The sequence below is a fragment of the Phacochoerus africanus genome, chromosome 2 (genome assembly GCF_016906955.1).
Source record: "Phacochoerus africanus isolate WHEZ1 chromosome 2, ROS_Pafr_v1, whole genome shotgun sequence".
NCBI lineage: Eukaryota > Metazoa > Chordata > Mammalia > Artiodactyla > Suidae > Phacochoerus > Phacochoerus africanus.
The window spans coordinates 45,820,319-45,844,937 of record NC_062545.1 but is presented as its reverse complement, the minus strand read 5'-3'; the positions used below and the strand labels follow the sequence as shown (position 1 = coordinate 45,844,937).

At 36.5% G+C, this 24,619-nt stretch overlaps 1 protein-coding gene across 1 annotated transcript in view; it reads left to right on the top strand.

Annotated features, from left to right (window-relative positions):
• EYS (eyes shut homolog) overlaps nt 1–24,619 on the top strand; it is a 1,324,234-nt gene that overhangs the window by 790,044 nt on the left and 509,571 nt on the right.

Sequence of the window (24,619 nt, the reverse complement as noted above, 5' to 3'; positions counted from 1 at the left end):
TTAATGTTCATCAAACCATTTTGTCTTTTCTGTAAGTCCTAAAATAGTAGTGGGGAAGGAATGCTGTAAAGGTTATATTATCAATGAATTTACATAAACAGATTTACAAAGAAATCTGAAAGCCTCATGTTATTTTCCACTTAGAGGAATTGTAAAAACAAACTAGTAGTTCTTTTGATAAGCAAAGTCAAATATATCCATCATAGAAAATTTGGAAAAGCTAGAAAAACATAAAGAAGAAGCTAAAATTATCCGTCATACTACAATCATTATAGAATAATGAATTTATTTTATTCCTAAAAGCTATGTTTGAGGTTGATTTCACCCCCAAACCCTCACCTACATCATGTATGATTTTGCAAATCTGTAAGTGAAAATGACATTTTTCCTTAATTTTCCTTTTTTTTTCTTTTTTGGTAAGGTTTAAATTTTAATATAGATTTAATACCTATTTATTATGTGTTTTGCCTCCCTCTACCTTTTTTTTTTTAATTGTTACTTTGAAACACACACCATCATCCTTATCCAGAATGTAGACTAAAGTACATTATTAGGTTATGACAATAGGTTATTATTTAGTAAAAATAAAGCCCCCCCCAAAAAAAAATGAGGTGAAGAGATTAAAACACAAACTGGGAAAATAATTAAAGGAGAAAACTTAAGGAAGTTCTGCACTCTTCAGACGAGAACTACCTAGATTCTGCTGTCTAGAATACAAATTGTTACAGAAAATTGACTAAAAAGCCATCTATTATCAACTACATTGAGGAAAGGCTACACCACATATACCTTCGCTGACACTCAAAATGCACATGACACTCAAAATGCATTTTAAGACTTCTGCGATGTGATTTTTAAAAGTCTCACTTTTGAGGAGTTCCCTGCTGTGACACAAGGGGAATGGCAGCATCTCTCTTTAGAAGAAAAATCTTAGCATTCCCCCTTGTGGCTTAGTGGTTACAAACCCAACTAGTATCCATGAAGGCTCGGGTTCAATCCCTGGCCTCGCTCAGTGGGTTAAGATCCGACATTGCCGTGACCTGTGGTGAAGATCACAGATGTAGCTTGGATCCTACATTGCTGTGGCTATGGTGGAGGCCTGCAGCTGTAGCTCCAATTTGCTCCCTAGCCTGAGACCTTCCATATGCTGCAGGTGCAGCCCTAAAAAGACCAAAAAAAAAAAAATGATTGCATAGTCTTTAAAGTGTTTTTAAAGAAATATATTAAATATAAAACATTGTAATATTCCAGGAGTACCTATTTTTCACTACTCTCATCACATGTCACTTTTAAGGATATTTAACAACAAAAATTCATTTTCCTTAATGTTATAGAGCTGCAATTTGTTTTTCTTTTTTTTTTTTTGCAATTTACACACACTGTTGCTTTTCATTTTTATCACAAAGTAGTTGACAACCTGTCTGTATCCATTCTAAATTATCTACATTCAGAAATATTTCTTCACAGGTCCTGGATTTATTTGAAGTAATGGAAAATTTATAGAAATGGGCATTTCTCTTATTTTTATCATCCATAAAGAACAAGAATGGGTCTCTATTAATTTTTGTTTTCTGCACCTTTAAAATATATTCCTAGCGGTAAAAAGGGGGAAAAAAAACTTCAATTTTAAGTTTAACTCATTTTAAGACTACTGTAGCCGTAATTTTTTTACCATTAACATATTCTTTAAAGTAAAAGTAAATAGTGTGCACACATTTCACTCCCAATGCTACATTCTTTAGTCTTGTTTCTGTTGGATGATGAGGGTCCTCTTGAATATGAATATAGGAGAAGCATCCTTCCCCACATGCTGTAGTGGAATGGTGAGGAAAAGAACAATGAGGCAGTGCTCCATCCATGATGAAGGGCTCTCTCCTAAAGACTAAAACAAATACTCTCTGTGAAAAAGTAACAGAGCTCATTATTTTTTAGAACAAGGAAAGGCAGGATGTTCTGCAGAGTAGCATGACCCTCTTAAAAAAGAATTATGTGATTGCTTAACCTAACAAAAGCAGGGAGGAAAATGTGGGGTATTTAAATCAGGTGAAATACACACTGGCATAGTAAAGGTACCAAAAGCACACATACTAAAACGAATTTAGTGAGAAATTAGCTAGAACTGTTGCTCATCTTTTAACGAAAGGGAAAGTACAAATGGGACCAAGCAGTGATATTAAGCTGCTAAACCACAATATATAGTTTATGAAAAGGAAAAACACACACAAATAGGTAAGCATTTGTCACCCAACTCTTTTTTTTTTTTTTAACTACACTCGTGGCCTGCAGAAGTTCCCAGACCTGGGATCAAACCTGAGCCACAGCAGTGACCAGAGCCACAGCAATGACAATGCCAGATCCTTAACCTGCTGAGCCACCAAGTAACTCTCTAAATTTATATATATATATAAAATTGGCCCTGCCCATGGCATGTGGAAGTTTCCTGGCCAGGGATCAAACAACTCACATCACAGCAGTGACCAAAGCCGTAATAGTGACAACACCAGATCCTTAATTGCTAGCCCACCAGGGAAATCCTATCACCCCACTCTTGAGCACCATGGCACACTTAATGATAAAGTGCTAAGACAGCTTAAGATAGAGGTGCATGTATCCCTGGCAGACACAAATCTGAGAGTATGATGTTGCACTTTGTCCAAGTCTATTGGTATACTTATAATAATTATGAATCAGTTTTAGATTAATTATGTTGTTAACATACCACATGTTATATTAATTGTTTTAATATACCACATGTATTATTATAACAATTATATATAAATGTATATCACATTGCATATTATAACATAATTCTATAATTATATGCTAGTACATTATATTATTATAATAACTGAGCTTGCATTTTATGTAGACAGATTATTTTCCTTATTTGTAGCTTCCTTTTCATTCTTGAAGAGAGGTAAGATTTGGAGTTCAAAGATAGAAATAAATTTGATTCATCTGGTCTCAATTATGGGACTTTAATTTTTTAAATGCTTACCAATTAAAAATACATCCCAGCACTTAAAAAACAAAACAAAACACAAAACAAAACTTCATTTGCTGCCCTAGTCTTAAGCTCTCAGACTACATTCTGATTTGTAAGTAAATTGCGTAAAATCTATCGTTTCTCATAGAGCAGTTTCATGGAGAATTTGTTAGTTTAGCGCTTTGATTAAGGGTAGGCAAATCCTGTACTAAAACCTGAAGAAAACAACAACAAAAATAAAAAACTAGAAAAATAAGAACATCTTCAGTTACCCATAGCAGAATTATTTACCACTTACTGTTTATGTATAGTCATGTGTACATGTAATAAGTTATGCTGAGTTTTGAAAAAGAGCATAATGGGTGTATGAACAGTGAATGAGACTTAGGCAGACTGACATTTACCAACAAAGCTCACTCATTAACAAATGTTTTCTTAAGTGATATAACATTAAATACAAAGCCTGCACCACACTTCACTGCTTCTGATGATGGGAGGATATTTCTTAGTGGGATGTAGTATCAGAAATAATGTGTACTTGAGTCCATTAGGTAGGAAACAGTGAGGATAAGGTCTGAAAATGAATGCAGTGGAAATCATTTCCCAGGTTCCGTATGTCATTAAAAGCCCTAGTAAGAACTGTGAACTACATCATAGGCAAGAAAGACCTACTGCAGAGCTTTTAAATAAGGGAGCATATCATGTGATCTAAGTACTCACTTTTCTTAGTAGAGTTGGCTAAGCTGCAGTACACATTAGATTACATTTCTGCTCCTGTCCATATTCCCTCTACAGGCTGCCTCTCTGTACTGGTCCTTTGAATTGATGGTGTAGATTATATCAATGAGTTCTGTCATGGGTTTAATTAATTGTGTCTCCCCAGAATTTGTTTTGAAATACTAATATCAAGAATCTTTCAATGTGACCTTATTTGAAGATAGAGTTAAGTTATGTTAATCTAAGTATGTTTTTAGAGGAAAACATGAGTCTCTGCCAGTCAATGTGGCAGAAAATGGGTGGACAGGGGATGGGTAATGGAGGACAGAGTTAAAAGGTGCACCTCATTTTTGTTGGCATCCTCTTGGCAAGTACTTTGTCAGGTGAACACACCTGAAAAGGGAGCTAAGAAAGATTTTCTACCTTTGCACCAAGGAAGAAGAGAAATGAGCTAAAACAATGTGTAATAGACAAGATGAGAACTATTTCTTTTTTTTTTTAATTACTCAAATGAATTTCTCACATCTGTAGTTGTATAATGATCATAACAATCTGATTTCACAGGGTTTCCATCCCATGGCCCAAGCACATCCCCCCACCCCCCAAACTGTCTCCTCAGGAGACCATAAGTTTTTCAACGTCTGTGAGTCAGCATCTGTTCTGCAAAGAAGTTCAGTCTGTCCTTTTTTCAGATTCCACATGTCAGTGAAAGCATTTGATGTTGGTGTCTCATTGTATGGCTGACTTCACTTAGCATGATAGTTTCTAGGTCCATCCATGTTGCTAAAAATGCTAGTATTTCATTCATTTTAATGGCTGAGTAATATTCCATTGTGTATATGTACCACCTCTTCTGGATCCACTCCTCTGTCGATGGACATTTAGGTTGTTTCCATGTCTTGGCTATTGCAAATAGTGCTGCAATGAACATCGGAGTACATGTGTCTTTGCGAGTCATGGTTTTCTCTGGATAGATGCCCAGGAATGGGATTGCTGGATCAAATGGTAGTTCTATGTTTAGTTTTCGGAGGAATCTCCATACTGCTTTCCACAGTGGTTGCACCAATTTACAATCCCACCAACAGTTTTTAACAGGGTTCCTTTTTCTCCACACCCTCTCTAGCACTTATTGTTTGTAGACTTTTGGATGATGGCCATTCTGGCTGGTGTAAGGTGGTACCTCATCGTGGTTTTGATGTGCATTTCTCTAAGAATGAGTGATGTTGAACATCTTTTCATGTGTTTCTTGGCCATCTGTATATCTTCTTTGGAGAACTGTCTGTTTGGATCTTCTGCCCATTTTTTGACGGGGTTGTTTGTTTTTTTGGTATGGAACTACAGAAGTTGTTTATAAATTTTGGAGATTAATCCCTTGTCCCTTGATTCACTTGCAAAGATTTTCTCCCATTCTGTGGGTTGTTTTTTCGTGTTGTTTAGGATGAGAACTATTTCTTTTTTATTTTTTATAATTTTTTTTATTTTATTTTCCCACTGTACAGCAAGGGGGTCAGGTTATCCTTACATGTATACTTTACAATTACATTTTTCCCCCACCCTTTCTTCTGTTGCAACATGAGTATCTAGACAAAGTTCTCAATGCTATTCAGCAGGATCTCCTTGTAAATCTATTCTAAGTTGTGTCTGATAAGCCCAAGCTCCCGATCCCTCCCACTCCCTCCCACTCCCATCTAAAAGGGAAATTAAAATAACTATCTACTTTTAGTGATAAAGACAAAAAGTGATCAGTAAACAAAGTTTATAACACTTAATAGTTTAATTTGAACCATAATTTCTTTTAATTTCTTTTAATCTTGACTCTGAGTGGGTTACTGGGCTGCTTAATGAAGAAAATAGAAATTAATGTATCTTTATTTACTTATTAAGTTATTATAACTTGCTCAAAGTGCATACACCATCATATTAGCTGTTGTAAATAATTGTTTTCTTCCATTTTCTTTCTATGACTTAAATTATCCCAACAGAGAACAGTCTCACTTGAAGTATGGGTACGTAATGCCTAGGAATGATAAAATATTTCATCTTCACACTGTAAACATTGAACTTCTTATCTGTTTGAGTGGTAGAAAATATCATAAGAATGCAGCAGGCTGTATATTCAAAACAGTACAGTTTGAAAGAAATAACATTTTATATTTAAATGTATGTATGTATATATAAATATAAACAAAAAGCTTTTGTAAATATATATACATATATATAAAGATTTTTACATATATATAAAATACATATATATAAAGACAATTGGAACTTTGTTTCCACAGTAAGAATCAATGTTTTGTGTTTTGAAGATATTAATAATAAAGTCAAGGACTTGACATGTGTCAACCAAAGCTAGAATGCTTTGGCTCAGAGTGCTGGAAAATCAGTGAAGTAGAAAAAGAAAGAAATAAACCATTTAAACTCTTCCCCAAAAATAAAGATTATTTTCTGTAATGAAATGTGCATATTATTTCACCGATCTTTTCCTTAACCACTCTCAGCATTGTCAAGAAAAACATGCCAATGGAATAATGATTTTACTTCAACTTGAACAAAATAAAGAATGAACAATTGATTTTGATTCTAAAATGATATTTATAGACCCAGCAAAATGTCCCTGTAACATAAACCTACTTTTCTTTCCTTTTCCCCAATGGGATATATTTATTCAACGTGACATATAGTGAATAGGAGTGAAATTTTATCATTTAATTTTGGAAAGAGAATTTTAAAATGTAATATACATAGGTCGGTTAACCCAATTAAGAATTAAGCATTTTTAAAGTCATATTTTTTTGTGGCCTCACCCACAGTACATGGAATTTCCCAGGCCAGGGACTATATTCTAGTTGCAGCATCAACCTACACAGCTCCAAAGCAATGCCAGATCCTTTAACTTACTGTGCCTGTGGTGGGAATTGAACCTGTGCCTCCCCAGTGACCAGAGACACTGAAGTCAGATTCTTAACCCACTATACCATAGCAGGAAATCCTAAAGTTACAATTTTTAACTCAATTTATAAAAATGCCCCAATAAATAGATTATCACCTATCTTTTAGAAACTAGTTTAAAACAACAGTTAAAATAATTAACCATTTTAAAATAGAACAATTCCTATCATTTTACTTGAATATCTGAAAACATATTGCCTATTACAAAATTGCTGAACTTAATCTCAGGAACAAGTTACTGCTGTTATTCATATTTTTAGTGAAAGCAGAGAGACACAGAACTAGTTTTAGTTTTACTTAATATCTGCATTAAACATTGGAGCTTTTGTTTGTTTATTTTTTCACTTAAAACAAGGCATTAGTCATTACTCCATGGAAATTAGGACTGAAATCAAGGCTGGAACCACACAGCTGAGTTTTGGGGCTATTTTAGGTGGGATCATCTGCAGAAAGTGCAGACATTACCACAAGCAACATCTGGTAGCTATGTGAGCATGCATTTATGGGGAAGCTATCACATCCGGGTATTCTTAGCACATACCCAAGATATAAAAAGTCAGAGTACACAAAAGACAAAAGCCTTCTCTTTCAGAAAAACATAATTTTAAAATATATTTTGAGCACTTTTTTAAACAAGATAATATTATGGGCTAGGAATAGACAAGATCATAAAGTAGAGTTGGCTTCTTCCTTCCAAATGTATGTTCTTAGAAAGAAGTGATGGATAAATCCTTACAATTCAGTGACAACTCCTAAGCCATCCAAAAGCATGGTTCTTTAGAGGCACAGCTATCTCTGGAAACAAAGGTTAGCAAAGCATAAATATAGATTTTTAACAGGTGACCATTGATTACCCATGTTCTTTAATTTGCCCAGATGTCTGCTTTGATTTAGATACTGATTGATGCTTTCCTTGATAAAAGAGAAACTGACATCAGTGATTTCGAGTTGAAAATTCTGACCTCTTGAATTTTCCTGCTGTTTAATATGCAGCTTGAATCACAACCTATCTTTCTGGCTTGCCTCATTTCCTCTTACCTTGCCAAGAAGTGAACTCTGTCTCCTATGCTTATAGAAACATAACCGAAAGCAAACTGAAAGCTCATAACTTTAATGTTACATAAAAGATACAGAAAGGAAATAAAGATCTGGTCAAAATAGATAAAACTGTGTTATACAAGTCACAATTTTGCAAAACTTTTCTGTTAAATATTTAAGTGTAAATGTAAAGATTAGGGTTGTTTTATTATGAGAAATTTGCAATATTGATGACAATTGTTGAGTGTTGAAATTTAATTCTTATAAACTTGAAGACCTGTGATTCAATTGGGTGCATTTTGATGCTAGATACATGATATGCTGAAATTAAATCCTTACATTTTTTATTTTTTTTAAAGTAAATCACTACAGTATAGTTAATTTACCAAATCAAAGTCAGGAAAGTCAAATTGTATGATAGGAGGTGAACTCACTTTTGAAAAACATATTGAAAATAGTAAACATTATAATTTCTTAATATTAATACTTAAACAAACTCCTTCCACGAATATGTTGTCTTCCGTTCACAAGCTGAAAATGATTGTTTAAGTGTTATTTCTAAAGTTGCTTCAGAGTTTCTGTTGCAGCACAGCAGAAATGAATCCAACTAGGAACCATGAGGTTTCGGGTTCAATCTCTGGCCTCCCTCAGTGTGTTAAGGATCCGGCATTGCCGTGAGCTGGGGCGTAGGTCGCAGATGTGGCTCAGATCTGGCGTTGCTGTGGCAGTGGTGTAGGCCAGCAGGTCTAGCTCCAATTTGACTCCCAGCCTGGGAACCTCCATATGCCATGGGTGCAGCCCTAGAAAAGCAAAAAATATATATAAATAAATAAAATAAAAATAAAGAAATAAAGTTGCTTCTAATATTGATTAGTGATTTTGCGGAAAGGAATTCCAAAACATTAACTAATGCATTGCTTTAATGTGAATTCTCATTGTGTATTTGTTCATAGGAATGATTTCAGAATCAAAACCCAAGTTTGTAGTTAGCCCTCCAAATCCGGAGATGTAGAACCTGCAGATACAAAGGGCAGTCTGTACAAAGCCATTCGATGTAAGGGACTTAAGCATCAAAGGATTTTGGTATGATGAGGGGGGATGCTGGAATCCACCCCTTTAGACACCAAGAGACAACTGTGTTTGCTTTCTTTAGTTGTGTGTTATCAGTTTTAGAATATGTAATTTTGTATTTCTATTGACATCAAACTTTCTCAAAAAAGATAGTCAAATATCTTTTTCCAGAGCGGTCTTTCTTATAACCAAGAGATATTAAAGATAGCAAGTTTCAAGTTAAATCAATATAACAAAAAGTAGCAAAGTGAAGTTTTAAAGTAGTATTCTAACTGGGAAGTGAGGCACTTGGCCAAAAGGTCTTCACAGTTCATTTCCTAGAGCCCACATGGCACGGTGTGGTAGATATATCATTTATGTTGAACACACGAATCTCTCCCCACATGGCAGTCCCTAAAGTCGTCAGTTATCTGCTGCTTTGGCTTACTGTCTGTGTGACCTTGCAGGTTGCCTTAATTGTTAAAGCCTCATTGATCACCACATGCCATTAGAAGTGAATATATTACGGCTGCCTCCAGAGATTCAGTAGCAGAAAAATTCTAGGAACCATTGAAATGTTAATTCTTGGATAATCCTGTCTGACATGTTTATTTCTATGGGAACAAATCATTAATGAGTAATTATGCTTCTGTGAAGAAACACTATGCTAATGATTTGCCTAAATTTAAGCTAAAGAAAGATTTTGTTTTCTTAAGAAAAAAAAGGTTAAATTTGTGCACTATTTTATGAAATAATGTTTCGAACAGTGTGAGGATATTGTGTAAAATGCTTCTCTTCCCTGGTAGAATTGACTGAATTAGAGCAAATTAAGGATAGTGGTTCTCTAATTGTCCAGTATATCCTAGAAAACCCAAAGAGTACCAAAGTATAGTATGCATTTCAGTATACCATGGAAACAGTATACTGTTTTCTGTATAGTATGTTTTTCAATATACTATGAAAATAGTGTGTCTTCTTGAAATCATTTAATCTTTCTGCTTTGAAATGAGTACATTTTATTACCCCTCCTATCTCAGTGGCCAGTTTTCTTTCTTTTCTTACACATGTTCAAATTCAGACTTTTCTTCTGAATTCCAGACTGATTTACCCAAACACCTACCCAGAATCTCCTCTTGTAATTCTCACCTTATCTTAAACTTAGCCCTTCTAAAATAAAATCCTTGGTGCCCTACCCTTACCAACCCCTCCCTTCTTTATGCCCCTCCCCGACCCCGTCTCCTCATGGCCTTTCCCATCTCAACAAATAACTGCCATCCTCTTGTGTACTGAGAGTCATCTTTGACTTCCCTTGTTGTTATATTCTTTGCATCCAAGCCCTGTCACTAAGTCCTTTCCAAAATTTCATCTTACATCTGCCCATGTCTATCGTCTCGGAAAATACCCTGGTCCAAGTCTCCATCATTTTTTCTTTAGGCCATTACAGTTCCCTATTGCCTGATCCTAAACATTCACCATGCTTTGGCCAGGCTGATTCAAAGTATACCATATCAAGTCACTCTTGAGTCAAATTTCTTAAGTGGCTCACCTTTGGGAATAAAGTACACACTCCTTGCAAGGCTAACAAGATCCCACACAGCGGGGCCATTTTCCTCTACTCACCGGACACCTGCCATTGTTCCTTTCTCTGTGACATCTTGTCGCTCCTGGACTCTGGAAGTCTTTCTAACTTAGGGCCTTTGCTCTTCCTCCTCCCTGTCCTCATGCTGCTTCTCCCAGGCGTCCTCACTATCGCTACTCAGTCATCTCTTTAGGCGAACCCTCCTGTCTAGAGCCTTTCCACCCAAGCATTACCTGCCATAGCAGTCATTTTATGGTCAGTTACTTGTTTATTCCTTGGTTTTCTGTGCTCCTAACTGGACCATGAGTCTCAAAAGTTCAGGGACTTGTCAGTCTTGAGCCTCTTTGAATGTATCCCTAGCCAGAACTAGAAAATAAGTAGTCCATTGATAAATTCCTCTTAAATAATGAATGAGAGGCAGGAATAAAACTTGATTTTGGATCTCAAAAATTGGCAGGTGTGGAAGCACAGAGAAAATTACCAAGGGAAGGCAGGAAATCACAGAAAGAGCTATGTCTGTTGTCTTAGGAAGAGGCAGGGTTTAGAGGGAAATAAAGCAGAAGTAGTTTGGAGCTGCCATGGAAATCAGAAGCCCTGGTTACATAGGACCTCTGGGCTTTCCAACTACCTAGACTCAGTCCCAGATTTTTTTCTCCAGTGTTACATGACATTGTTTGCATTAATCTGGGTAGCAATCTGGTACATTATAGACATGTAATAAAATATCAATAATTATATCAATATTTTCAGAGTTCTGTTCTTTCCAAATATCCTAAAAAATTCCCATCATTAAGCTTTGTATCAGATGCCTACACAGTTTCCTGGATATGTTTGTATCTGTGTGCCTGTAGGTTGTAAACTGCCAAAAATACAGACTCAGAGCCGATTTAGCTGAGTTATCACTACTATGGTTATTGTCAATAGATGAAATCATAAACATCTTAACTCTGGGTCAAACTTTACCTTGCAGTATTTTACAGTTGAAGTGTGTGTTAATTATTGATCAACTCTCTCACTGAAATAGAAACTTAATTTTATTCAAATGGTTGAAGAATTTTAGGATAGCATTTAAAAGAAATTGAGAGTAGAAGGCCAAGGACTGAAATAAACGTTTTCATCCATAAAACTATTGCACTTAAAATTATCAAAAGTAATTACATTCATGTGAAGTATATTTTAAAGTAACTTAAATGGCACAATCTGTTCAGAACTACACAAAGCTTGTCATTAGTGACCCCACTGTTGGCTCCAGAGAATTTGGTTTCTTGGCTTATCTATTAAAGCTAGCCAATGCTCTGTTGGGATTTTCATACCACCCCAAGAAGCATGACAATTCTGTTATGTTAGGAAATTCTACTGCTCACATTTCTGTCAGTATTTAAGACTAATTAGAAATATTGCACGGTATATGCCTAAACTTACAGTTAAAATGGTTGGCTGTCTGAATTTGGAATGGACTTTGATTTTATAACCAGGGAATGAAATTGCTCAATGTTTTAGATTTGATGGCATCAAATTGATATGCATAGCATGTGACAACCTACTTGAAATGAAAGTAGTTAGACAATTGGATCGCCTTCCTTTCCAATCAGACTTCATATCAATAATGATTAATCTTTGCAGAGAAAATATTTTAAAATTAAAAGCTGAGCATTTGGCGAGTGGGAACTTTGCTTATTAAGTTTTATATTCCCAGGCTCTAACCAGTTGCTTTGCAGAATAATTACTAAATGTTTACTGAATGATTGATTGTATGAAGGAATAAAACATTTTAAAATAGACATTCTGCCTTGTCAGAACCAAATTATCCCTCAAAAAAAATGAAAAGAAGGCCCTTTATATGCCTAAGTTCTAGTAGCAAAGTAGTACATTTTAGAAGACAATTAAAAAATATTATCTCTTCTACCCAATGTAAAATGAACTGTTATTATTATGCACATTGTTATTCTGAAAGAAAAAGCTACACTACAAACGAAAGTAAAGGGTACTCTCAGATTCATTTATGAGGTGACAGGAATATTAAAGCAAGTAGTGACACAAGGTGAACAGAGATACTATGTTCATAATAATTAACCTCTTGCTCCATCATTGTAAGAACAATTAAGAGCAAATTTATTAATAAGATTCACTGCAGTAGTATGATAGTCACCATGTGAGGATTAGTTTGTGAGATAAAATTTTTTAAGGTAAAAAACAGAAAGAAGGAATCAAAGACAACACTGAAAAATATTTTGCCCTCAATCAGTGGAGCATCAGAGCAGCAAGGGCAGAGTCTTTCCCACCCGCTTTGATCAAGTACCCTGAGGCCATAAGGAACAAAGGAGATGAGCAGTCTGCTTCCTTGGCTGACAGAAAACAGCGGACTGATCCCCCCCACCAGGGCCCTTATTTCTTGCTGCCAAATGAAAACAGCTGTGTCTGAGTGCTCTGACAGGGACAGGCTTGTCTAAACCTCTCTCAGCACTGCACAAATGCCCCATACTATTTTTGTCTAACAGAATGAAACTATTTGAGCCACTCTTCCCAAAACAAGGAATTTGGTTTCAAGTAGCATGAAGCCTTCCCTTCACTTGGCACCCAATGTAAGCTCCTTAGTAAGTCTGTCCATAACTGATGGACATTCTCAGCCTTGGCACTGTTGACATTTGGGGCTGAATCATTCTCCATCATGAGGTGCTGTCTTCACAACAAGGCTGTTTAGCAGTATCCTAATCTCTATGCCTTCCCTCAGTTGTGAGGACCAAAAATGTCTGCAGATGTTGCCAAATGTTCCTTGGGAGAAGCAGGGGCAAAATCATACACCTCCATTGAGAGCCACTTATCTACACACACACACACACACACACACACAGACACACACACACACTTCTTGAACTATTTCAAACCTCTAATCAGCAATTTCCAAATGATCATTACAGAGAATGAGTAAATTTTTTTGTATTCATTTTTTTATCCTAGTTTTAGGAAGAGAGAGAAAGCCAACTGTTAGCCTGTGTATTCTGCAAATTTTTTTGAACAGTAAATAGCACATTGATTATGTTTAGGATTTAGAAAGTGAATTATCATTAAATGCTTCATGAATCAAGATAAATTTGTGCTTGTCAGCATGACCCAAATAGAAGAATGATCTTAATTTAAAAACAAATTTCCTAGGTAAGATAAGGCAAAAATAACATTACCTATTTCTGTCTGAGTTTGTGAATTAACTGATGAGTAATAACCCCCCTACTTGCCCCCCCTCAATGTAGCACCTGTGATATAACAGCCTAGACAGAAAAGGACTTGTGAAGAACTGGTTAGGAGGAGATCATTAAGAATTGGGATGAGGAGTTCCCGTCGTGGCACAGCAGAAACAAATCCGACTAGGAACCATAAGGGTGTGGGTTGGATCCCTGGCCTCGCTTAGTGGTTAAGGATCTGACGTTGCTATGGCTGTGGTGTAGGCCAGCAGCTGTAGCTCCGATTTGACCCCTAGCCTGGGAACCTGCGGCACTGAAAAGACAAAAGACAAAAAAAAAAAGAATTGAGTTGAGAAGAGTTCTCTAGTGGTTCAGTGGGTTAGGAACCCAGAGTTGTCACTGCTATGGCTTGGGTTGCATTTCTGGCCCAGAAACTTCCACATGCTGCAGGTGCAGCCAAAAAAAAAAAAAAAAAAAGAATTGGGATGGAACCAGCAGAAAAAGTCCAAATTGTAGTCAACTGGGCTGCTGTGATTGATCTTGCATTTTTTCCAGTTCAAGTGACACCCTGAAACCCCCACACTATCTATCCACTATTTCTAGGACAGGAAGGTCAGTGGCCTTGAGACCGAACCACTGTCGATGTGCATTCTTTCTTTTTTCCTTTGGCTGTGCCAGTGGCTTGCAGACGTTCCCATGCCAGGGCTCAAACACACACCACAGCAGGGACCTGAGCTACTGCAGTGCCAGTGCCAGATCCTTAACTACTGGCCACCAGGGAACTCTTCTGTGTTCATTCTTAACACCACTGCAGGCTTCACCTCTTCTAAGGGGCTGCATGCTCAGAGCACAAATAAGGCTACGCAGGGAGAATATGATGGAAAATGTAAATTTGGTGAAACTTCTTTTTTTTCGTCTTAAACAACTGCCCCCTCCCAGCACCAGCAAGCATCTTTCCAGAGTAGCAAACAGAAATCTCAGCCAATAATACCTTTGCAAGACACACAATTTTATTTTCTACAACTTCATTTCCATCTCTATTCTCCATTCTGATAAGGAAACAAAATTAATTCCAGTCAATGAGGATCCCCCCCGCTGACCCTGTCTTGTGCTTTCTTCACAGGGCCAAGGCTCAGGTGGCGCAGGTGGTCTTGTGCTCTGGTGGCCTTAGGTCAATAAGTCTCCTGTCAGATACTCAGCTTTTACCTGCTTTTGCTCCTTAGATCACACTCAAGGCAGAATTTAGGACTTTAGACTCAAAAACAGGAAAAGTCTCCCTTAGTGCTTTCACCCTAGCATGATGGGGGTAGTTAGAAAATAAAAAGGTTAATGGAGTTCCCTGATGGCTCAACAGGTTAAAGATCTGGTGCTGTTACCACTGTGGCTCCAGTCACTGCTGTTGTGCAGGTTCCACTCCTGGCCCAGGAACTTCAGCATGCTGCAAGTATGGCCAAAAAAAAAAGTTACAATTCCCACAACATTACCCTGAAACTTCTTAAGCACCTTAATATATACTCAGTTGTATTGTGTGCTCAAATTACTGGAAAATCTATTCTGTAATTCAATGGAGATATTTATATAAATATAAATTTATGTGAGTAGCTCTGGTATGAAATAGCTAAAGGTGGGCTCCCCTGGTTCAAACTTGAATTGGGAGCAATATGGGAAGGGGTGGATAGGGGGCTAACTCCTCTGCCTTGTGGTTTCCCTCTTCCCCTAGAACTGTTCCTAAGTCTCTATTCAGGAATCCAAATAATCACAGAAAAATAGTTTTAACACCACTGTAGGTAATAAGTGCTTTAGCTGGAATAGTATCAATAGCAAAATAGTTACAAGTAAGAAGGTGCATTTCTTGGCGACAGTTGAAAACTATAATTTTTTGTCATCTTTCTGAAATAACAATTAAAGTACAACTAAATCCTTTAAAAAAAACAACTTTAATGAACACCATTGTAATTTATTTATTTTATTATATTTTATTTATTTATTTTTGGTTATGCCCACAGTATGCAGGAAGTTCCTGGGCCAGGGATCAGACCCTCACCCCATAGCAGCGACCCAAGCTACCGCAGTGACAACACCAAATCTTTAACCCACTGAGCCACAAAGGAACTCCTCCACTGTATTTTAGTTGTGTGAAAACTATCATGAGTTCATGCAAATTAATTCAAGAACAAAAATTATCTTAGCCTATTTTGATCAGGCACATAACTAAAAAAAAAAAAAAATAGCGTCTCAACATAAAATGACAGAAATAGGAGTTCCCGTTGTGGCTCAGTGGTTAATGAAACTGACTGGCTTCCATGAGGACTCAGGTTCAATCTCTGGCCTTGCTCAGTGGGTTAATGATCCAGCGTTGCCACGAGCTGTGGTGTATGTTGTAGACATGACCCCGCATTGCTGTGGCTGTGGTATAGGCCGCAGCTGTAGCTCCAATTGGACCCCTGGCCTGGGAACCTCCATATGCCACAGGTATGTCCCTAAATAGACCAAAAAAAAAAAAAGACAAATAAAGTAGACCTCACATCATAACACTTACTTCTGGTAGTTGATGGAATTAAGTGCCAAATAAAGCTTCACTAAATGAGTGAATGAATTAATGAAGTGATAGATATGTGAATAAATGAATTACTATAAGTGGAAAAGGTGTTGCAGCTTCTAAAGAATTCACACAGAAATGCGTCCACATTCCTAAAATGTAAAATACTTTGAATAAGCTTAGAAGTTGAGTGGTTCACTGCTGCTCTTGTTAATTTAGCATGAGCTCAGTTGCCATAGACCAGAGTCCAGAGAATGAAGATTTGATAGGCCAGGGATGGGAATTACTTTAAACATCAGAATTTCATATCCAAGTTTAGATTCCTATTCCTTTTGATTATGAATATAGAAAAAAGGATTTGACTTTGAAAGGACTTGCTAAGGAATGATCAGACAAGCAAAAACACAAATTCTAGGAACTGAGCCAGGCTCTGATTTCTTGTCCCTGGAGTGTTTTATTTAAGGAAACCATTGATTTCTGCCACTACTCTGAAGAAACTCATGTGCACAAAGGTGGCCAAAAAATCTGCCTCTAATTCAGTTTTCTAGGACCCTTTCCAAGGGGAGATCAACTGCTTTTGGATTAGCACATGAGCCACTTTGCTGAAAGTAGCCTTTTATGCTTTAAGCTCAATTTTTACTAGAGTGTACGTTGAAAAGAAAAGAAAAAACTCTCTGTGATAGTTTCTATGAATCCTAGAAACTTTAGCTTGCTTCATTTGAATACTTAAGAGAAAGAAAATACTACTATAATCAAATGAAGCTCTTCCAAAGAAACTGTCAACAGCTTACTATTTGCTTGAGGCTTACTTGAGGGCCTTTCCTTATGAGATACTAAAGTACAATTAAAAACATCTAGGCTTATGCCTTATGATCTGAAGAAAACTGCAAAATCACTAGTAATTTTTATTAATGGGTAAACGTACTTTCAAAAGGGGCCAATAGAAAGTCTTTACACTTTGCAGCTTAAAATAATGATGCATCTTAACTCCCCCGCTCCCTGCCCCAGTAAACTAAAACACTTTCTTTTAATGTGTGTGGAGACATTTTCGTCTCAGAACTGGCCTCAGACTCAGACATAAAACATTGGAAACACTGTGACATATGCGTAGCACGCCTGATGTCCTTGCCAAGAGTAATTCTCTATTAGGCAAGAAAGTAAACTGGATGGTGTTTAGTCTTAATAAACGTGGCCAGTGATGCCATAACTCTTAGCGGTTGTGTGGATACATTTCGAATAAGGAGCTTATTATTTTTTAGTAGCATCATGAAAAACGGAATTGAAAATCCAGGGAAGCACTGTGACCTTATGGAAATCATGCTTCCTGTATTAGGAGACATAAGCCCGATGTTCTTGTTTGAAATAGATTTACCCATAATTTTATTGACACACAAAGTTTCTCCTTAGTGGGCCCCAAACACTACCTAGGGCTGCTGCTAGACAGCAAAGACATCACAGTCATGTAGGGTGGCTGTTGGCCATCAACACCCAGAGTCCTTCCTTTCATCAGTGTGGCACTTCTTGTCACATGTAGCCCATTCTTTTTTTTACATCCATTCTGCCATTGCATTTAAAGCGTTTTTGCATTGGATTATTTTTGCATCAGAGCAAGCAGAAATTTATTTAGAAAATTAAGTACGAAGAGAAAGTCATTCATCACTTCTTCAAGTCCTACCAATTTCAGAGGTAATTACTTTAAAATCTCGAGAAGTCTCTCTATATTTCTACCGTGATGCATATGGCTACATTTAGGCATTCACTTCTCAAATTACCACTGATATCCAGTTATGCTGCAGAAGGATATACCTGTCTGTCGTCAGCCCTATCTGTCCAGCTTGCTCCTCCCAAGAAAAAATCATTTTTTTGTAAAGTAACAAGCAAATAGTAAGACGTTATTGTGAATGGCACATACCAACTTTTTCACAGATAAATATTAATTAAAATTATCTTTCCTCTTTTTTTACACCCTTGTCACTTTTTCCCTGATAAGTAATTGCCCTGTTTTTTTTATTCACATAGTTTTCAATATGCCCCTCCTTTTTCTTCTTTGAAGCCTTCGTCAAATCTACCGTATGACGTCTCCTGTTCCATCGAATGATTTCTGTATGTCTCATTTCCTCTGTCTAGTTTAATTCAGCTTTTGCTGAAGCATCTTATATATTAGCTTTTTGGATTCAAAGGATGCAAGGAGAGCCTGGGAACATCTATATATAGCTTTATTCTACTCTCAGACTTAGTTTTGTGCTAATCTTTTATACACAAAATTTGAATGATTTTTCCTCAGAATTTTGAAGGCCTTGCTCCATGTATCTCTAGCTTCCTGTGTTGGTATTGAAAATCCAACAATCTTCAGATATTTATTTCTTTATGTGTGATCTCTTTTAATGTTGCTCTTTTAAGGTCTTCTTTCTATTTTTAGTCATCTGAAATTTAACAAAATTATACTTAGCGTTTTCCTTTGACCTTCGCTGCCGGAAAGCTGCAGGGACCCTCCCCTCTGTGGCAGGGTCCTGAAGTACTGGGTCTCCTGGTCTCAGGTTTCACCTCTTGTTTTTCATTTCTGTCTTTTGTCGTCATTTCTGAGGTAATTTTTGTAAAGTTCAATACTTATATTGATTTTTTAATCAATACCTCTTCCTGATTTTCAATTTCCCAACTATTTTTCCCTTTTCATAACCTACCTTCATTTGGGGAAAGCATTTACAATCTTCTCCTTACCACTAGTCTTCTGAAATCTTATAAAATGGTGTTTTTCTCATGTTGCTGGATGCTCCGTGGACCCTCTGTGGACCCTCCATGGGCTCTTTGTGGACTCTCCGTGGAACCTCTGTGGCAGGACTTCAGTACTGATCTCCTAGTCTCTCCTATTCCTTCGTCTCTATCTTCTGTCTTAACATGCATGGTATTTTCTTTACTTTGTATTTTAACACTTCAAGACCTTTTTCTTATTTTTCATCTAACTGCTCTGATTGTTTCCCCTGGTACTGTTGTTTTTCTATGAAGAAAATAACCTTCTGTTTTCTCCCTAAGGATATTATTTAATTACAGTTTTTGGAAAGTTTCTCCGTTTCTCTCATGTATCAGCCAGGGTCCCAGCAGGAGACGAATGTGTTTAAATTCAAAGAGTTTAATTGAAGAGGGTTTAATGGAGAGACTACTTATAGGTGTTTGGACAGAGATGAGGGAGCCGAAAAGATCCTGCTGATGCCTGGGAGCCAGCACCACACGCAGGCCCAGGAAGGCAGGAGAGGCATCACCAGAGCCAGGGAGAGCTTGGAGCAGAGGCCGAGACCCAGAGCCAGTGACAAATGTGGAAAACGCTTTCAGCTTTTCACCACCGAGTATAATGTCAGCTGCAGGGCTGTCACATATGGCCTTTATTATGTCGATATATGTTTCCTCTCTGCCCATATTCTGAAGGGTTTTTTTTTTAATCATCAATGGATGTAAGTCTTATCAAAAGCTTTTTATGCTTCTGTTGAGATGATCATATGGTTTTTATTCTTCAGTCTGTTGACTTAGTGTATCAACATCCAACCTCTCTGATGAGGGATGAGCAGTGTGGCTGCTGAGGTGGGGAAGGGTAACCTTGAGCTTGCTCCTCCACCCCCACCCAACCCCCTGCCGCTTTTCCCCTGTTTTAGTTTGGTGCAGCCTGTACCCCATCCTTCCTGGAAGCTCTGTGGAGTAGACCAGCTCACTTCTTTGTGCCCCCTCCACAGGAAATTTAAGGTTAAGGGTCAATAGTGCTATTCAATTAGCTGGTAATCCTCCCTCTATTTTCTGGCTCCAAACACTTCTGAACTTTTCCATCCACTGATATATCCTCTCTGTTTTACATCTTTGGAAGGCTATACTTTTGTTTTCTTTGTAATGAAGGAAAAGTGGAATCTTATTAAGGAGATGTGATAGAAAATAATCAGGTAAGGCTGATCTTCCATTTTTAACCTGAATAACTAATAAAAATTTGATTCTGCAATGCTATCCAGTTGAGAGACCAGGACAATGCCAATTCCTATCAGGAGAACATAGAATAGGCTCAACAGTTGAAACATGTAAGATTTGACATGTAAGACAGGAAAGGGTGAAATAAGGTTCTTACTAGACCCTAACTTCTGCCACTTTTGAACATAAGCATCACCATTAACCCCCCAACCGAGCTCCCCAGCGCCTTCTCATCTCTCTCCTTTATTCACCCCATGACACATCTTTACCAGCACTAGCATTCATCCAACACAATTACGTAGACATTGTATTTGATGAGTAAATATTGGCAAACACCTTTCTAGTCCCTTCAGCCTGTCTCCTGAGGTCTCACTCTATGATTTATTCGAGGACAATAACTTTAAATTTGCTACTTAAGTTTCTTCTTTAAAAATTAACTTTATGCTAGTTCTATCATATTGTCAAACGATGATACTTATTGTGGGCTTTTTAGGAAATTTACTGAAATATTCTCGGTGGCAAAATATAAAAGTAGTATAAAATATTCTATGGATATTAGAAAATTAAATATACTCTCTATATAGGGAAAATTTCAACATATATCTTTTAGTTGCATTTTATTGATCATATTTCTTTAAATCTCCTGTTTTCTTATTTCTTTTTTCAACTTGTCTCATAATTTAGTACAAATGATGTAGTGAACTCCCAGACTACATTCAGATCCAGCCCCTTGAATTTCTAACAGGTTTTATATTACATATTTATTATTATTTTTATATTTAAATTGCTATGTGATTTTTATACGTATACAAGCTAAATAGTCATTATTATTATTATTATTATTATTATTATTATTAGTCACAGCCACAGCATGTGGAAATTCTTGGGCTAGAGATTGAATCCCAGCCACAGTTGCAACCTACTTCACTGCTGTGACAAGGACAGATATTTAACCCACTGTGCCACAGCAAGAATTCATTAGTAGTCTCATGGTATGTTTTAAATTTTTACTATTTTTAAATGCTAGTCCCTGACATACTTTTTAGTTTTAATTAACCTTATCTAACTTTGCCTACTCACTTTTGAGTCACTGGGTGTCATGTATGGCTTTTACTGATTCACCAAACTTAAAGTATTTGAAAGATATTAGTTTTATTTCAATAGTTTGTGTTCTTTTTGTTACTGTAATTTTATGTTTTGTACATTTAAACATTTTTCATTCCTTTTCTATGGTGGTATATTATACCTTATTGTAATCACTTTCACTGACTTTGAAGATAAACCACCTCATTTTAATTTTATGAATAGTTACATTAAAGTTTCTGTAAAATGTTAAATTGATTATCAAATAGCTGCTATACTTAAAAATAAAACTGACTTTTCAGCCTTTTTTTGGACAAGATTCAGGGTTTAGTATTGTATGCTCCTCCACTAGTTTGTCCATTATTTAAAAATAATATGAGTGGGCGTTCTCATTTTGGTGCAGCAGAAACAAATCCGTTTAGTATCCATGAGGATGAGGGTTTGATCCCTGGCCTTGCTCAGTGGGTTGGGGAACCGGTGTTGCTGTGAGCTCTGGTGTAGGTCGCAGATGCAGCTTGGATCCTTCATTGCTGTGGCTATGGCATAGGCTGGCAGCTGTAGCTCCGATTTGACCCCTAGCCTGAGAACTTCCATATGCCACAGGTGTGGCCCTAAAAAGCAAAATAAATAAATAAATATAAAAATAAATATGATGGACAATCATTTATTAATTTTATGACATAGACATTTTAAAATAAACCATTTTTATTAGGTTTTAACTACATCTGATGCAAGTATTGAGAAATGTTTGCATATCTTGCAAACTTCAAATCTCATCAGTAGTCCTTTTTAGCTATAATTTTCTCTACTTTGAATTTCTACCAGCTGATTTATGTTTTACTCTTAATGAATAGGTTCTCAGTGACAGCTTTGTAGACATACTTCTTCCAGGTAAAGATTTTCATTATAGTTTTTATTTTATTAGCCATATTATATCCTCTTTGTTCAGTTTTCCTAGCTGCAAAGTGTTTCCTTTCATTAGCTACTTGGTCAAGTTTTAAAAATGGAATGAGTTCTGTTGAGAATATTTTTACAATTATTTTCTTCCATTTTTTAATAAATTCATTTTTTTTTCATCTTCAAGTTCCCAGTTTATCTCTCCAACTTAAAAAGGAACTGGAACTTGTATTTTGTAAAGGTACCATAAATATTTTCATTTTTTCCATCCTCTCCTTGCAAATGAAGAGTTATGCTTGCCCAGTTTGAATTTGTAATTGAAGGTTCAGTCTGTTTTGGCAGAGAAGGGGGATGAGAGTGATGTGGAAGTAACACAGAACATGCTCTTGCTTTAAGTTGTAGCTGCTTTCATGGGGGTAGTTGAGTGAGAGGACTCCAAAATCAGACCAAAGGAGACAATTAAATAACAAGAAGCACAAACAGCAAAAATGGCAGTCCTGCATAACAGAATGGGAGCCGCTGTCCTTGGTACTTGTCCTTGGTACCAATCAAAAGTTTATTTTCTGTGCTAGAGACCTGTGTTGACTCAATGAGAAAAGGGTTTGCAGTGGGACAAGGTATGTAATGGATGTGCCTGCTGGCACCAAGAACATCCTCAACATCCTGCAAAGCCAGATTCTCAGTTTGGCTTGTGTTTCAAGAGACAAAGCTAGCAAATGCTCCTCTAAGACTTGTGCTGAATCTTCACAGGTGAAAAACAATTTCTACCAAATAGCTTTGGTTGAAAAGCTGTCTAACACTTAGAGATCAGGAGAGTGAGAAGGAACTGAAATGGAGAGAGATAGTGAACTGCTAGTGAGGTAGACACCAAAACAAGAGGAAAATATGTCCTGAAAAAGTGAAGAGCCAGAAGGAAGGATGCCATCTAACATGTGTTCTGCAGCTGTTAAGTAAGATGGGAAATTAAAAATGGCTGTTGCATTGTCAATGTAGAGGGAAAAAAATATAAGTTTGACAAAAGAAATTTCATAAAAGGTTGATGGGGTTGGTAAAGACAAATAGAAAACAATAAGAAACAGTTAATATAAAAGAATATGAAAAAGAAAATATATGTATAACTGAATCATTTTGTGTGCAGCAAAAATTAACACAGCATTGTAAATCAATGAGATTTCAATAAAATAAATTTTTAAAAAGATATGGTTAAAATAAACAATTTTTAGGGAATTTTGCTGTAAAGTGAATGCTCAAACTGAAGAAAAAATGTACAAAGTGGGAAGAATGAGGAAGGAAGTTTTTTTTTTTTTCTTTCATTGAAGACTAAAAATATTAAAGCATGATGTATGGAGCTGGAATACTATACCATAGAGAAAACACTGAAGTGGGGAAAAGACCATTAGTAGCAAGTACAATACACTTGAAAATTGCAACCCTGCTTCTTGAGGTGCCACTGGGAACCACTAGGTCTCATTATTTTGCTGACACTACTTCCATAGAACTTGGAGGGGGGCATTTAGTGATTTGACCCCCAATATTAAATTTGAATTCTTCTACTTTATTAAAATTTGCACTCATTTAATTATTGTTTGGCAGACATTAACTACTAATTCCATTGTCAAGCTACTTTTTTCTCCTACATGTACAATCCAGTGGTCTTTAAAATAGAAATCTGAAGGGGAAGGAATGTGAGATAAGTATTTATGCTCTCATATTACCTTAATTTCCTCAAAATTAAACTTTATGGCGTTCCTGTCGTGGCGCAGTGGTTAACGAATCCAACTGGAAACCATGAGGTTGTGGGTTCCATCCCTGGCCTTGCTCAGTGGGTTAAAGATCCCATGTTGCCATGAGCTGTGGTGTAGGTCGCAGACGTGGCTCAGATCCCACGTTGCTGTGGCTCTGGCATAGGCTGGCGGCTACAGCTCTGATTAGACCCCAGGCCTGGGAACCTCCATATTCCGCCGGAGTGGCCCAAGAAATGGCAAAAAGTCCAAAAAAAATTAAACTTTATTATGTAAGCATTACTTTTGGTAATATATTTTTATTGCGTTATCTATTTTTTCCAAGATGTGTTTAAGAAATATTTTTTAAATAAATTGAATTCATTTTCTCTCCTGTTTATCCCCACTAAATGCACTAATGTGTAGAATCATTAATTTTTAACTTTTGAAAATTTAAACAGTGCACATTTTCCTTAAAACTAATTGTTTTTTATGCTGGGAGTTAAAGCAATATTAAAATAAAAATCACTACCCAGCTGAAAAACATGAGAATCTAAAAATATAACTTTTTCCACTTAACATAAAAGTTACAGATTTTATCTAAGGAAATAAAATGTCTCTGACCAGTGCACAGAAAGCTTATTACCATAGTATCTGGGAGTACACAGACAAAGTGGAAAGACCAACATATACCAGATTTCAGTCTAGCCCATATGCTGGCAAGATTCAATGTTTTTTATTTGTCACATCATTCTAAAAGACATAGGGAATTTTTCATCTTTTGTAAAAATAATATGAATGTACACACACACACACACACATATTTGGGTTTTCAGTTTAAATAACACTATATCACTGTAAAAGAAAATGGCATTTGGAACCAGGTAATGTAAAAATAAGTTTTTATTTAAATAATCCACTAAAAGTGTCTTA